General features: G+C 46.7%; 1 long non-coding RNA gene across 1 annotated transcript; it reads left to right on the forward strand.

Annotated features, from left to right (window-relative positions):
• The first annotated feature begins 5,088 nt into the window (after window positions 1–5,088).
• Window positions 5,089–14,887, forward strand: LOC143008592 (uncharacterized). The gene is made up of 7 exons (XR_012964612.1): window positions 5,089–5,187; window positions 5,680–5,764; window positions 5,898–6,092; window positions 7,303–7,516; window positions 7,782–7,869; window positions 11,141–11,196; window positions 13,922–14,887. It is a non-coding gene; the product is annotated as an uncharacterized LOC143008592 (long non-coding RNA).
• The last annotated feature ends 383 nt before the right edge of the window (window positions 14,888–15,270 follow it).

Genomic DNA, 15,270 nt, shown 5'->3' on the forward strand with positions numbered 1-15,270 from the left:
AGCGCCAGAACGAGTGTGTGTGAGTGTGTGTGTGTGTGTGTTGAGCTCTCGGCTCCGTGGGGCTCCGTCTATAACGTGGCGCTGGAGATCTGGACGCGATCATTAGCGAGGCCCCGGAGTGGGAGGCCATTAGCTCCACTGCCTCGTCCCCTCGGCCCGGGTTATGGATCGTCTGTCACGGGGGCCCCGATGTCCGAGACCTGTCACGGTGAAAGATGAAGGGGGTCCTCGCACTCCTCAACCAGGCGTCCACAGAGATGCCCGAAAACAAACGACCCATGTGCGCAGACCCCTTTCATCTGTGTGTGTGTGTGTGTGTGTGTGTGTGTGTGTGTGTGTGTGTGTGTGTGTGTGTGTGTGTGTGTGTGTGTGTGTGTGTGTGTGTGTGTGTGAGAGTGTGTGAGAGAGACAGAGGGAGAGAGAGGGAGAGAGTATGACCTCATCTTTTACACCTTTCTTCTACTTTGAAATCCAGATTTTTCCTCATAATGACTTCCTGCCTTTCAATCAGCATGTACACGAAAATGTAAAGGTATAAAGGATAATAAGTCATTCAGGCTTTTGCTTATGAAGGTTATTGCAGTAAATACAATAATGTAACAACTTAGAGAGTCCCAAACAACTTCATATTTACACATATATGTCATGTCTGTAATCAAATGGAGCAGTTGAGCATGTGAGGCCGTTTGTCTTTAATCTAAGCTCTTTATTATCTTAATAATGATTACATTTCCTCTTGCGTTTTGCTGCGGCGACTTAATTTGGATTTCAGGAAGCGGCCGACCGCAGATGTATAGGAACATGATTCATAAAATTATTTTCAACAGTCTCTGGATACACACACAGTAATTACGCCGTGAGTCAATGCAAACAACGGCTACTGCACGTGTACTCCTCCACCCCCACACAGACACACACACACACACACACCACCCCGAAGGGCCTGAGCTGCGCATGAATCACCGGAGTGTATGGACGCATGAATTATCACTTTATTTACAAACATACAGTCCAGGCTGCGCTGCGTGTGTATGAATAAACATACGGCCTTCATTATATTCCGTCTTTTTTTTCTATACCTTCTGAGGTAATAATAAGTATAAGCGATGTATCTGTCGTGCGGTCGTCGTCGGCGATGTGATCATTTGTTTACCTTCGCTCAGTATCATTTTTCATCCTGTCAATGGGAGCAGAGTGAAAATATTTCCCCGCTGTGGTTTGGGGCTCCTCAGAATACGCCGACGGAACTCCAGGCAAGAGGAAGTGGTGTTAACTAATGTGCTTATTTGGAAAAGTGCAGCCAGTGACACACACACGGACACACACACACGCACACACACACAGGTTCTGGCAGGAGGTTTCACTGTTGCACACTGGTTTCTATTAGAATTCCTCTTTCTGTCCCTTACGTCGCTCTCTCCTTCCTCCTCACATCTCTCCATTCCTTGTGTTTTCTATCATTATCTTGTCTTTTACAACTGCCCACCCCTCCACACACACACACACACACACACACACACACACAATGCACACACACACACACCAATGATTCCTGTCTTCATTTCCTCTTGCGTCCACCAATCTGTCCTCTCTCTCCCCAGTCGTCATTTTCCGTTTCCATCTCTTTCCTTTGCATCCAACTCTCTCTCTCTCTCTCTCTCTCTCTCTCTCTCTCTCTCTCTCTCTCTCTCTCTCTCTCTCTCTCTCTCTCTCTCTCTCTCTCTCTCTCTCTCTAACTTCGCCTCCTCCACCTCCGCTCATCCTCCCATCCAACCCTGCTGCCCCCCCCCTACTCCTCTGTAGTGCCAGTGTGTGTGTGTGTGTGTGTGTGTGTGTGTGTGTTGCAGTGTGCTCCAGGCAGGAAAAGTAGGCCAGGATTACTCTTGCTGGCTTGTCCCCAGTGAAGCGTGTGTGTGTGCATGTACGTGTGTGTCTGCGTCTCTGGCTGTTTGTTGTGTGTAGGTGTGTGTGTGTGTGTGTGTGTGTGTGTGTGTGTGTGTGTGTGTGTGTGTGTGTGTGTGTGTGTGTGTGTGTGTGTGTGTGTTGAGGCCTGGGAGAGAGTGGGCATGCAGGCTGGCCAGGCAGCAGTCAGGGTAGCGGCGGGCATATGGAGCCTTCGCATTGGGCCAGCAGGTATTTTTCAGCGTCTGTTCTCTCCTCCTTTGTTTAATATTTCCCTGCTTCTCTCCGTCCTGGCTGCAGATTCCCGCTCGCTCTGCCAGAGCGGCCCGACAGCGCCATGCACGCTCACACACACACACACACACACACACACACACACACACACACACACACACACACACACCCCGACATCCTGTATCCTCACACAGGCGATGTTTAAAGAGTTTTAAAATAGCAGGAAGGGTTTACGATTCAGCAGGTTGAATGACTTTGACGAGAACCTGCAGCCGACTCATGAAAGTTCCCTTCAACAGAAACGATAACGCGGCCTCTCAGTTTGAGAAACAACATGGCAGCCAGCAGAGGGGATGTTTGGGTTGCAGCTGTTTGCTGGCAGGAATCCTGATGGTACTGGAGAGCATTTTGGAGGAGCGAGGCCGAGGGATTTGCTTGTGTTGTGTCATGTTTGCCTGGATCTAAGCGGCGATTCACACAGGGAGCGAGCGGAGAGGAGGCCCGGCTTTGGTAGGAAAGGATGTCGGCTCAAACTAATTACAAATTATTCGTCTGTGTTTGTGATAAACCCGGGATAAACTGCTGATGAGCATGAAAGCCAACTGCAAGGATCTGGCAACAGGCTTGACTCTTGCATATGGTATTTGAGCTTGATAATTGCACACACACACACACACACACACACACACACACACTCAGTGACAGAGAGAGAGAGAGAGACAGAAAGAAGCTCTCATTTTCAATCTCCTCAAACTTAATTGTTCTCTTAATTAGGTTGCAGAGCAGTACTTATGGCTGGGGGGGGAATCCATGTGTATATCTGCGTGTGTGAGCACGTGTGTATCCATATCTGAGGCCCATGCAGCTCCAGCATGTGTGTGTGTGTGTGTCCGTGTACACGTACAGCAGCTGTATGTACGTACGTTTGTGTCTGTATATCTATATATTTATATATTCCCATCACCTCTGTGTATTGCAGCGTGTGGCGCCTGGAGGAAGTGCAGCTCTGATCTGTGAGCAACATTTGCTCCACAGAGAGCGACGGATGCCAAAACCCAAATCCCTCCGTACGCTCTGACACTCAGCGCCCTCCTCAACATCATTACAGTCTCCAGTCGAGCTTGACTTGGTAGCATTTATGTGCAAATCTATTAATATCACAACATATAATCCTAATACTCGGAAATATGGGAGTTAATTCGTTTTTGCGCGCTGCAACGTTCAGATTGTCAAACTTGTTTTTCTGCAGTCATAATAAAATGGAACGTCGAGTCGGAGCGGTGCAGCTGTGTGGTTGCCATGTTTGTCCCATCTGGTCAGAACCACATGAAAGACTTCCTGATTGGTCCGACAGAGAGTTTTGAAGCTGAATTACAACGTCAATTTCTAGCAGTCTGACATATTAAAATACACACACTGATCTCTTTACATCTGCAGTATAAACAACAACAAAGGAGTTAAAGCTTTTCTTTTTCTTGTTGTTGCTTCAAACTCTATGTGAGGAAATAGTTGCGGCGTTCCTTTTCTTCCAAGAGTATCCGAGTAATCGGGCTCATCTCTGGGTAACGGGATGAAAAGTTGAAAACGCGGCTCTGTCCAGGTGAAAGTGTTTAACGCAGGCTAACGTGGCCGCGCAGGTGAAAGTGTTTAGCGGCGGGTAATGCTCCCTCCCCTTAACCCCCCCTACTTTCGCAGCTGTACATAATTATAGTCTCTCTCTCTCTCTCTCTCTCTCTCTCTCTCTCTCTCTCTCTCTCTCTCTCTCTCTCTCTCTCTTTCTCTGGCCCCTCTTTGATTGCTTCCCCATGTCTGTGAAGCGTTGCCAGGCAGAGGACATGTTATACAGTATCAAGTACAGTGAGCTCTATTAATCCATTCACTCCCGGGAAACCTGCAGCCATTGTCATCTTTCTTTCATAAGAGCTGATCAAATAATTGCCGTTATTACGAGACATTACAGCTCGGAACTCGCCGGTCTGAATCCTTGATTCCACCGCGTCTGGGCCGGACTCTTGTATTCTGACAGAAAGTGCCTGTAACGCATCAAATTGTGCACATTTCCTTTTATTCCCGTTGATCTTAACATCGCCCACACTCCGGCGTACGGCAGAGGGTGGAAGTCGGAGAGGGAGTGGCTCTGTAAAGCTCCAGCCTGTAGCGTTCTGCCGGCTAATTAAGCATCATCTTACCCAGGGCTTGAGCTGCACTGATGGGGGGGATAAGCCTCGCCAGGCCTCGGACGGGGGAAGGGAAGCGTGGCGGCTCCTAATCAGGGGGCCTGCAAGTGGGGCGGAAAAACACCTGTTCTGGTACAGGTGTGCACTCCTCTGCCCTCTCTCTCTCTCTCTCTCTCTCCCTACGCTCCCACTCCATCTCCCTCGCCCCTTCTTCCCTCCTGCAGCTGCTGACTCACATTCCAGCCCTCTGTTGCTCTGAGTTTCCCCTCATAGCAGGCACAGATTGTCGGTCATACTCTAGTTAAATGAATTATTTTCCTGCCTGAAACATTGCAGAATCAGCTGGTGGATCTTAGATTTGGTGTGCAGGTCTTCGTGTCCCTGGAGGTAAACGTGACCTCATGCTGAAAGATTTCCGACGCTCTAATTTTCAGCAATCAACTATCTAAGCAATCACCAGCCAGGTTTCCGTTGCCAGTTTTGCCCCAAATCAGCAAATTCCTTTAAAAAAAGTTGTCCAAGTTTGCATTAAATCTTAATCTACAGCGCTGTAGTAAATAATGATGACATCGGTATGACATCAGGTATGTAAAGACCATTCAACCAAAAAAAATGAATCATGTGAACTGTTAATAAAACAACTGAGCGAATTAAAAGTAGTTTGTGTTTGTAGTTTGAGATTATAGCTGAAAGAATTGATTATTGACCGGGAAGGCAAACACAATGAACTGAAAACAATGACGTCTCCATGGAGCCGGCTGAGCTAATTCACTGATTGATTGATACTATTCCCTCTATATACAGGGCCTGATGTATTTGTTTGTGTTGCTGATGCGTTCAGGGCCACGACGGCGACGCATTAATACGGTTACAGGTGAGCACTTGTACTTCTTTGCCGTCTTCTTCCGTCCCGAGTTTCCTTCCCCTCCTTCCCCTCCTTCCTCTCCTCGCTCCCCGGCTTTTGTCTTCATTGGAAACAGCCCGCATGTTGCTTTTCACCGAAGGAAGCAGTGCATGGATAATATGGTTACGCCGTTACTGATGCATAAAGCTGCGTGTCTGGTTCTTGTCAAGACCTTGCCACCAAAGTCAATTTGCCCGTGCCCTGGCAGAATGTAATATTTCTTTAATCAGATCAACACGGAAATTACGTCGGTGGACTGTATTGATACGAGAGGAAATAATTAAACTTGGGGGGCTCCAGGAATAATTTCACCCTCTGAGCATTACTGTAAACCCCATCAAAAACACAAACCCGCCCTCCCCCTTCCCTTCTCCTCCCCTCCCTTCTTTGAGATAAAGAGCAAACCAGGAGCGCAGATAGACGGATGAGATTTCATTTCGCCGGCGTCTGCTTTCCCTCCAGCCTTTCAGCAGGTTCCTCTCGCCCGCTCCTCCGCCGCTACATCACCGTCATCGAGCGCGCCAGGCCAAAATGGCTGACAGCTTCGGTAAAAGGCCACTGATTTTTTGGGTATTTGATCCGTCTTTCCCAAACGCCAAAGGACACAGAGATCTAATGAAGACGTGTGTGTTTGTCTGTGTGTGTGTGTGTGTCTGTGATTGGTGGCTCCTTGTATACAGTCCGACCCTGTGTAAGGCTGTTAACTGTGACGCTCAAATGACCCAGACCAGACCCCTCTAATGGCCATTATTGGATCTCAGGGAGAGGGAAGATTGGCCCCACCTGGGTTACACCACCGCCACCGCCGCATCCCACCTCACCCATCACCACTCCCTTACTGGAAGGAGGACTGATGTCACCTTCAGGAGCAGACGGTGAGGCGTTTACAGTCCATAACCCCTTTTCATGCTTTCACCAAGGTCGTTCAAGACCAAAAACGCTCCGATTATCAACATTATCTGAGTTGTTCAGTAGAAAGATGTCACGTTTCTGATTTCTTCATCGTCGTCTGCTAAGATCACAATAAGCAGCAGACAATGAACGCCTGTCAACTTTGGTTTGATTGCGACAAATATAGAGACGCAGCGTGGGAAGCAGATACAAACATTTCACCTCCTTCCTCCTTAACGTGTCAAACTGGAAGACGACACCTTTAAATTTCTGTTGTAGCAAAAACTCGACAAGACAGACAAGAAATTAAATAAACGTTTCCCTTATGGAGCAAGTTTACAAGTTTATTCTCACACTGTAACAGAATCAGTGGGAACCAATGGCTGGCTGGAAAACAGGAAATGGTTTGGAAACGCACACATTTTGGTTCCAGTTCTTGGCTTTATTGTGTTTTAACATCACCCAAGGAAGCTACAACTTTACACTCCACTGCAACTATTATCTTACAACCGGCCAATAGAGCGTCACCACCTCGCTCATGGGTGCTGTATAGAGGAGGGGGGGGAGTGTTTTCCAGCCGCTCTCCCCCGCAGCACCTAATGGGTTTGGTTACGACCTGTTTGATTTGTGTCAAGGTGACTGCGGCTCGCTGACGCTCGGCTGCGCTCCGTGCTGCTTGTTAGCAAATGAAGATTGAGTGTTAGCAAGAATAAAACACAATACACCTTGATCAGGCTCCGGAATGGGAGATTAATTTAGCGTTCTCGTGAATGAGCAATCCTCCTGCTCCGTAATTATTTAAGTTCCATTTTGGGTTAATTACGGTCATTAGCGTTATGTGTTCTAAGCGCGACGGCTAATTGTGAGAGAAGTGGCTGGAGATTTAAGAGAAAACGCACAGGCGAGCCGCGGAAATGAGCAGATCATTTGGTTTTGAGGGGCAGAAATTGATAGAAACCAGCAGGGGAACAGCTGAGGAGGGAACAATTATTCTAATGATGTGACAAATGCAGATGCCGCAAATTAGATTTAGTTTAGCGTAGGTGCTCCCCTACCGCGCACGACTGGGAGCTAGCTTACATCAGTGTAAACAACACTCTGCTGAAACCAAGACGTTCCTGCCAAAATAAGGAAGTTGAAAACACATATTTCAACAAAACTGACTTCTAATCATCTGCCTCCTTTTTTCCATAGAAATTCCAAACCAAACCTGCTGCAACATCTGAAGAAATCGCCGTTCCTCCTTCAGTCCAGGATTCGTTCTCTGATTTCTTGAAGTTTGGGAGCGTTTCTGCTAACAAAACCAAGAAATAGTGTGTGTGCTTTTCCGTGAATGGAAGGTAGCAAGCGGGAGGATGATGAAGGCGTGTTTGGCTCTCCTCTTCTCTCCTCAGTGGAGCAGCCCAGCGTGAGGAAAAGCTTGTTAAATCCCTAATAGTAGCTATCAAAGGCTATTGATTATCTTTCCTGCCCTGTTTGGGTGACAAAGTGAGCATTAGCTGGAGCCATGGAGAGCTTCTTAACACACGTTTCCTCTGGGGCCGCCCCGTCCCTTGGGCTGCCCCTGTTGAAAGATCACACACACACACGCACACGCACATACACACACACTTCCCTGTCTTTCTCTTTTTCAAAGTTAACACACTGCTATCCTTTCACCCTCCTGCCACCAGATAATCCATTTTACAGCCAGGGATCAAACACTGAGCCTCGGGGCGGTGGAGCTGCAGCGACTACTGGAACACACACGCACGCATCCTGGTACGAGCACGGACACAAACACACACAAACACACACACACACAGTTGCAAGTTCTCTTATAAATCTTGACCCTAAGAATCCATTTGGTGGTATTTCAGTTGGCTATCTTTGTTTTGATTCGGCCCTGATGCGTAACGACGTTTGAATCCTGAACACTTAACTTATATAGAGAGCCAAGATGAATTACTTTGCATAGATGTGGAATATGTGCTTTATATAGTTGCTGTAAGCACTGTGAGGTACAGAACAGGCATCACCATCCCCAGTGTGGCGTGACAGCGCAGACATGTTTAGTCGCTTAGTAAAGGGATATTCAATTTATTCATGATGCAATCCACAGAGTTGATGTGTGTGCATGAGTGTGTGTTGGAGTGCATGGTGAGTGTGGAGTGAACCATGAAATGAAAACACCCAATAACCGTTTCACTGCATCTCTCAATTAGGACGTCTTCTATGCAGCAGCAGCATTCATGAGTGGCTTTCTTCTTTATTTACAATTACACACCACGGAGCCGACAAATGGGGCGCTGAGGGGGAAAAGATCCAGGGAAAAGATAAACACACGTGTAGATCAACAACAACAATACATCAAGCAGCAGCTACATGTATGTTTAGGTCAAGAACGCTGTGTCCTGCCTTACAAAAGACGGTTTCAAACTGAAACTGTCTAGAAATCAAGTGAACAGGCGACTTATTCATCACCTGAGACACGCAGTGAGAGTGTGTCTGTTAACTTCACCCGGCCCAGGTGCTGACTTGCTCCATACCCTGGAGCTGAGGACGTCACGGGCCATTCAGGCCTCATCACAAATGCAGGGACACTCCATTCATCTGATGGTTAATACATGAAGCGAGCCATTTACAGTCTGATGAGCAAGTCTAGCTTATTAATGATACGGCCGTGCTCTTGGCTCTTAGGTGGCGCCAAGCAAATACTCATGTAAAATTAAACGCATTGTTTACATAGCTGTGCAAATCAGTCCACTCTGGGGTTTGGTGGTCAAGCCAGATCAGGACCACAAACACTGATTTCAATTAGCACCCAAACACTCTGTGGAGCTCACGCAGTGTTTCAGCAAAAGCCAGTTTGAAACCGTATTTGAAGACATCAAGGCGTTCTCGGAATTTGATACCTGTTTAGTTTGGCTCACACATCTGCTAAAGCATATTCAGTTTGAATGATGTCATGCGTCTAGAAAAGTTCTGACAAGACTAGAAGGCTGAATAATTTAATGATGGCTCCACTTTTGTGGAATTATTTTAAGTATTATAATTGCAGTCGGGCTCGCCTTGGCCTGCTGGAGGGGAGAGTGGGGCCCTGTGGGGAGCGATCAGCATCAGTCTGAGCTATCAGGTTACCACGGGCACACCAAAATACCACCTTAATGACGGCCAAATTGAAGGAAAAGCATTGACCCCAACTGAGACCAAACATGAGACAATATTTCTCTACACGGCCTGTAGATGTTCCTCACATGGTCCTGTGAGCGGCAGATCATCACAAACACAAACACAGATCAAACAAAGACAGATAACTTTGCACATTAATACATTTGTCATTGGATTTGAGTAGTAAAGTAACATTTTCTGTCCAGTGGAAGGATTTTTAAGAATTAGAACGTTTACGCTATCATGCAATTTCATTCATTATTATGCAGGTGTGAATGTGTATGGAGAGTGTGTGTGTCTGTTTGTATTTTGTCATAAGCACATTTGCGTGTTTTTATTGAGCGTTACAAAAGAAACAAAGAGGTGCGTTTAGAGTCTGATGCTGGTCCAGCAAAGTGTCGGGTTTGACAGCCCGGCACATTCTGTCTCCGACAGGGACAAACCTGACGAAGGCTTATTTCTTTATCAGGTGCAATAAGGAGTAGCAGTCGGTATGAAGGCCCCATTCCCAGCTCATGTTGCTACATGTGAAAGTAAAGAAACACCCAGGAGGTTATGCCAACAAGAGATCTCGCACGTCGCCACAATCCCGACTCAATTAACCAAAACTGGCTGCGATTCAAAATGAAAACATTCAGCGCTTTGTTGAAGCCGAGGGTGAAACCTCTGTGTTTACTCTGCTGTAGTCGTTAAGTTTCCCCGTCTCTTGGCATGATGAAAAGACTTTTTCCACGAGTCAAACTTCATTAGGGACTCGCAGAAGTGCCTGAAGATAAAAGACTTTAGGGACAGCCGGCATGAAGTGACGACAGTGTTTCCGGCTGCAGTTTGTGGGATACCTGTAACTAAAGACATCTAGCTGTAGGATTTCAACGCTAGTAGACTTTCTTGTTTGGAAGACATTTCTCCATTCATCCAGTTTCTGGGTCAGCGGTTGGCATGAAGCTGTCATTGATCCTCTGAGAGACGTCCACACCTTGACCCTCACAGGCTCCCATGTGACCCAAGGAGACACTGTGCCTAATAATATAACAGCAGCCCTGATTTAGAGAAGGTACTTGGACCTTTGAGACAAAACAACCCTAGTCCACTTATACAGTAGACGTCCAATGACCTTGATGGCGATTAGACCTTCACAGGCGAGTAGATACGACGTCTCCAGTTAACTTATCTGGATAAAACAGGTTCACAGCATGAGCAGAACCAAAACAGCTTGTTTCTAAAAACTTGTGTGATGAGTTTGTCATGCTACTCAAAGATAATTATGCGGTCTGGGGAAATTATGCCTACATTGTGCTCTTGAGGAGATAATTACAGCGTTGAAGCTCACGTATCACATGAGGATCGAGCCTCATTCCACAAATTAAATGCATGAATGTCATTAACATCCGATGTATATTTTCAGCTGCTTGCTTGTATGACACACTGTAAGTTCCTGTGTTATGGTATATTTCCCCTGATGATAACAAACTAAAAACAAAATTATTGTGTTAATTGAGCCGTTGTGAAGATGAATAATCATTCGTGTCAAATTCCTCGAGGGAAAACAACACTCAAAATTAACTTTAAGAGAAAATCCAATTTCCATAATTTTCAGATTTTTAATTTAACACTTTTTCTATTTATTGCACCGCATTAAGCCAACCAAAGACATCAGATTGATCGGAATAGACTTATTAAACAGATAAATAAGCTTATCGGGATTAATGAATTCCTCAACTGTGAGCTCACACTCCTTGTCGCAGGTGTGTGAAAGCAGGTTGCTGATTTAGGTTGATGGACGACTAATCAGAAAATCAATTAGGCCTTGACCCAGAAACAGACAAAAGGAGAGAATTATTTTCCTCATTTTTTTCCTCCTCTGGCTCTTTCTTCTCCTCAGTTGGACCCTGTGGTGTTTCTGATTGGACAAGGGACGAATCCTCCGAGGTTTCAGAGGTACGTTTGTCTTTACACAGTGTATCACAGAGGAGGCCTTTTGTTTAACACTTACACATTGATCTATTTAGCAAGAGTCACCAAGAGCCACATCCAGAGATGATTGGGGTCATATTTGATTGGATTTAACTTATTGATTGTGGAAATAGATAGGCTACAATACTGGATTTCCTTATTGGAATTTGCAAATTGTGGCTCAATGCCAGGAAAATGCCAGGATTTGAGACCTGATTAGACCAGACCAGCGTGAGACAGAACCTGTGCCCCCTGGTAGAAATGATGTTCACCACTTACACAACAAAGTCCCTCGAAATCGCTTTAGTATCAATAACATCATGGTGCTGTTTATATCTCTTCTAGATGTCTCTTCCTCGTACCGTCTGTCCATGTCTGATAGCAAGACAAGCCAGGTTTGACGTCGTGATGGAGACCCCCTTCTCAACACACACACACACGCATGCACACACACACGCTCAGTCTGTATCAGTCTGACCCCTGGGGGTCAGACATAAAGGCTCAGCTTTTCAGCAGCATCCACTTAGCGTCCAGAGAGAAGACAGACGTATTATCCCTGCACCTTTTTCCCTCATATTCATTTTGAATTGACCAAGTCAAGCAGAACAACTGCGTCTTTATGCAGGTAGAGGAACGTCTCGCCCGGGTTCCTCTGAAGTTCCGATAACAGCGAGTGGGGTGCCTGAGCCTGAATCGGTCAGAGTCAGACCATAGAATTAGTTGCGACGCTAAAGTTTGAGTTAGTTTATCCGTCGTCCTCTTTTTCTTCAGGTGACATCATACATGGAGATCTTCCTGTCTGTTTCTGTGGAATCACCGTTGTAATCTAAATCACTGTGGAAACCTGTTTGCACCTGGCACGGCCGCCGGCGATCCCATCAAAGTTCCGACTTCATTATGCAAACATGTCAGCAGCTTGTGTTCACTGTGAGATGTCAGGTTGAATGATTAACAATCTTTGCCTGCGGGATTTGGCAGTTTTTGGCAGCCGGTTTGCACTATTTGTTTAAACTTAATACCACTATTGCACTTAGATGTCTGTTGAAAACAAATTAAGCACTTCTGTTAATATAAAAGGGTTGACCGATAAGTTCTGAGTCTGGCATAGAAATCATGGATTCCCGCCATGATGGGTAGCAGCCATGTCAGCAACTTACAGGGATGTGTGTGCAGGCGCCTTGTTTGTCAATACAGCTCAGAGATAATGCAGTCCGACACCTCATTTTCTTCCGCATAATTACATAAGGTGAATTAAATCACAAACTCTCGCTGGAGAAAATGTGCCAAAATGCTTAAATTGCTCAAATCTCAACATAAAACGAGCAACTCGCTCAAAACACATCACACAGTCCGCGGTGAATTTCACCTGACAACGCTTGTTCATCCGAGTTTGCATTTTGTCAAAGACACTTCAAATATATTATCACTTCCAAACGAAAATTCCCCTGGTCCCTGTAAGTAAACCGTCCAAATCCCCAGCTCTCATCCCTATTTTCCGCCCAAAAACGCGCATTAGAAGGATTGCCCTGCTATTGTTGCTCCCCTTGGGAGCAAATCTATTTCTGCAGAGATGGAAATCGTCAGTCCCCACAAAGCTGCTGACACACTCTCAATGGAGGTGTCAGTTCTCGAGGCCTCGCCATTGTGAGATAGATAATTTAATTGGAGAGGCACGACGATGTGTCCCTGGTCGAGCCATTCAAATATTGTAGCACTGCCTGTACCGGCGCTGGCTCCTCTCCTGCTGGGCAGATTCAAGATTCAACTCCCCCTCCGAGATCCCTCACTTCCCCACATAGGAAGGGGACTCATCACAGGCCCGGGGTCCTGAGAGGACCCTTTGTCTTTAGGGGGAGGGGGTTGGATAGAGCCTCAAAGTCTCAGGGCGGCTGTTCTGTGGCGATGGGGAGGAGGGTAAACCTGCGCCTCCATTACCTGGGAGTCGTTTTGGGGGCAGGCACAAAATTAGTCAGCAGATAATGAAGCTGTCTTTGATTGCAGGGGAGAGCGAGGGGTGGAGGAGGTCGTATGTGGGGGGGTGGGCGTCTCCTGTACAGGGGGCCTCCACAGGGCATGAGAAGCATGTCTTTGGAGGAGCGCCCGCTGTCAACAGACGCTCTGTCTCTCTGAGATCCTGGCATATTTTAGGGTTGAAAGACACACAGGGGCTGGAAAGGAGCATTCCTTTACACGGCTGCTTCAGGTGAAAGGTTGTTTCAGAGACAAGCGCTTAGACACACACACACACACACACACACACAGACACACACTGCAGGTAGACTAATACACTCAGATTTACGACACACACAGGGCCGTATTCATAAACATTGACGGTAAACGTGTTGCGCTACGCTAAATCTCAGCCAAGGCAATTTCCGCTAATTCATAAACTCGCCATGGTTTTTATTACTGCACCGGAATTCCTGTGGCCACGTCGCAGGCAGCAGCCAATCACAGGGAAGATGGTAATAAGGTCATGCATATTTAAGACCATGTTTGGATAGAAACAGAGGCAGTGAAATGGACACTCAGCAAAGAAAGCCTTGTTCTCACTAGTTGAAAACTTTCCATGCAAAACACAAGCATTTAGCATTTTTAATATACGCAGTGTGTCTCTTTGTGTGTGTGTGTGTGTGTGTGTGTGTGTGTGTGTGTGTGTGTGTGTGTGTGTGTGTGTGTGTGTGTGTGTGTGTGTGTGTTTATGTCACAGCGACCCGTGCTCCTCACTCGTGGCTCACCTCCAAGTGCACACAAAGCTGTCGTCCGGTGAACCAGGCGTGTGTCCACCGGACCTGAGGGGTGCCGCCACCGCGAACAAAACACACAAAGACCCTCGGCCCTGGCACCTGGCCCTCACCCTGTCTGCCCACTATCCTGCACACACACGCACACAAACACACACACACACACACACACACACAGTGCCGTGCTCATGCTTTGTGGCCGCTCCAAGAGGAGGAAGTTCCTCTCATCTCCTTTTCAAGGTAGCCCTGCCACCCATGCCCCTTATTCATGCAGGCACAATGGAATGGGTACAAACACACACACACATGCACACACACACACACACACACGCACATAAACAGTCACACACTCCGGTCTTTGTCTGGGGAAAGTTTTGAAAAAGCTGGTTTTCAAAGTGCAGACTCCCTGGTCACATCAGTCAACAGGACTTACACATGTTGGAGGAGAGTGTCCTCATGTTGAATCTGTCCAGAGAGAGCGTGGATGGGCCGTGTGGCGCGGCAGGCGGACTCCGTGGCGTGTCAGCGGCTCCGTGGTACGAGATGTGACACTGAGCTCACGCGATTGTCACAACAGTGCCGTGTGGCCCTCATGCATACCTGCACATAACGGAGTGTGACAGATCGTTCAGGCAGCCACTGATCCTGCTGAGGTTTTCATTTAGCACTGCTGTCTAAGTGCTGCCGCCATATTTGATTTAAACACGACTAACCTGATCAGTTAAATACCACTAAAGCAAATGCAATTTTTCTTTATGGATTGCAGACAAATGCCATCGTCTCACTCCAGGTCAGACTCTGTGGTGACTGTTGCAGCTCCAGTGTAGCCGGTGTGTATTTGGATTTATTGGTTAACTGAGTGATAAATATCCACAGTGTTTGGAGGTGACGGGTGTGAGCTGTCTGTCTGTTCAAGTATGACAGACAGCTGTGAGTAAGTATTGTGACAAAGTAATTTCAAAAGAAACAAATTTTGAATACTAAAATGTGTTTATCAGTTAAGAATTGGACACACACATTTACAAATGCTATTTTTTGGAAATTCAATTTATTCCATTTTAATTGCGAAGTCATTTTGATGGGCAACATTTAAAAACACCGCACATCAGCTTACACTTAGACGGCACAGTGACGACCTCATCCATCCCCATCCTTCACCGTCATGAAGGACATCTAGTAATGATCTCACCCATGATGTCATGAAGGTGGATGAAAGCGAGTGAAATACAGTTTGGACATACAGAACCTCCGACCTCTTAATGGATATGACCTCTGGGTCCTTCCCACAATTCCCTGAGGGCCCACCCCCGCCCCC

The sequence above is a fragment of the Genypterus blacodes genome, unplaced genomic scaffold (genome assembly GCF_046128005.1).
Source record: "Genypterus blacodes isolate CSIRO-AG114 ecotype Tasmania unplaced genomic scaffold, CSIRO-AGI_Gbla_v1 ptg000105l_1, whole genome shotgun sequence".
Taxonomy (NCBI): Eukaryota; Metazoa; Chordata; class Actinopteri; order Ophidiiformes; family Ophidiidae; genus Genypterus; species Genypterus blacodes.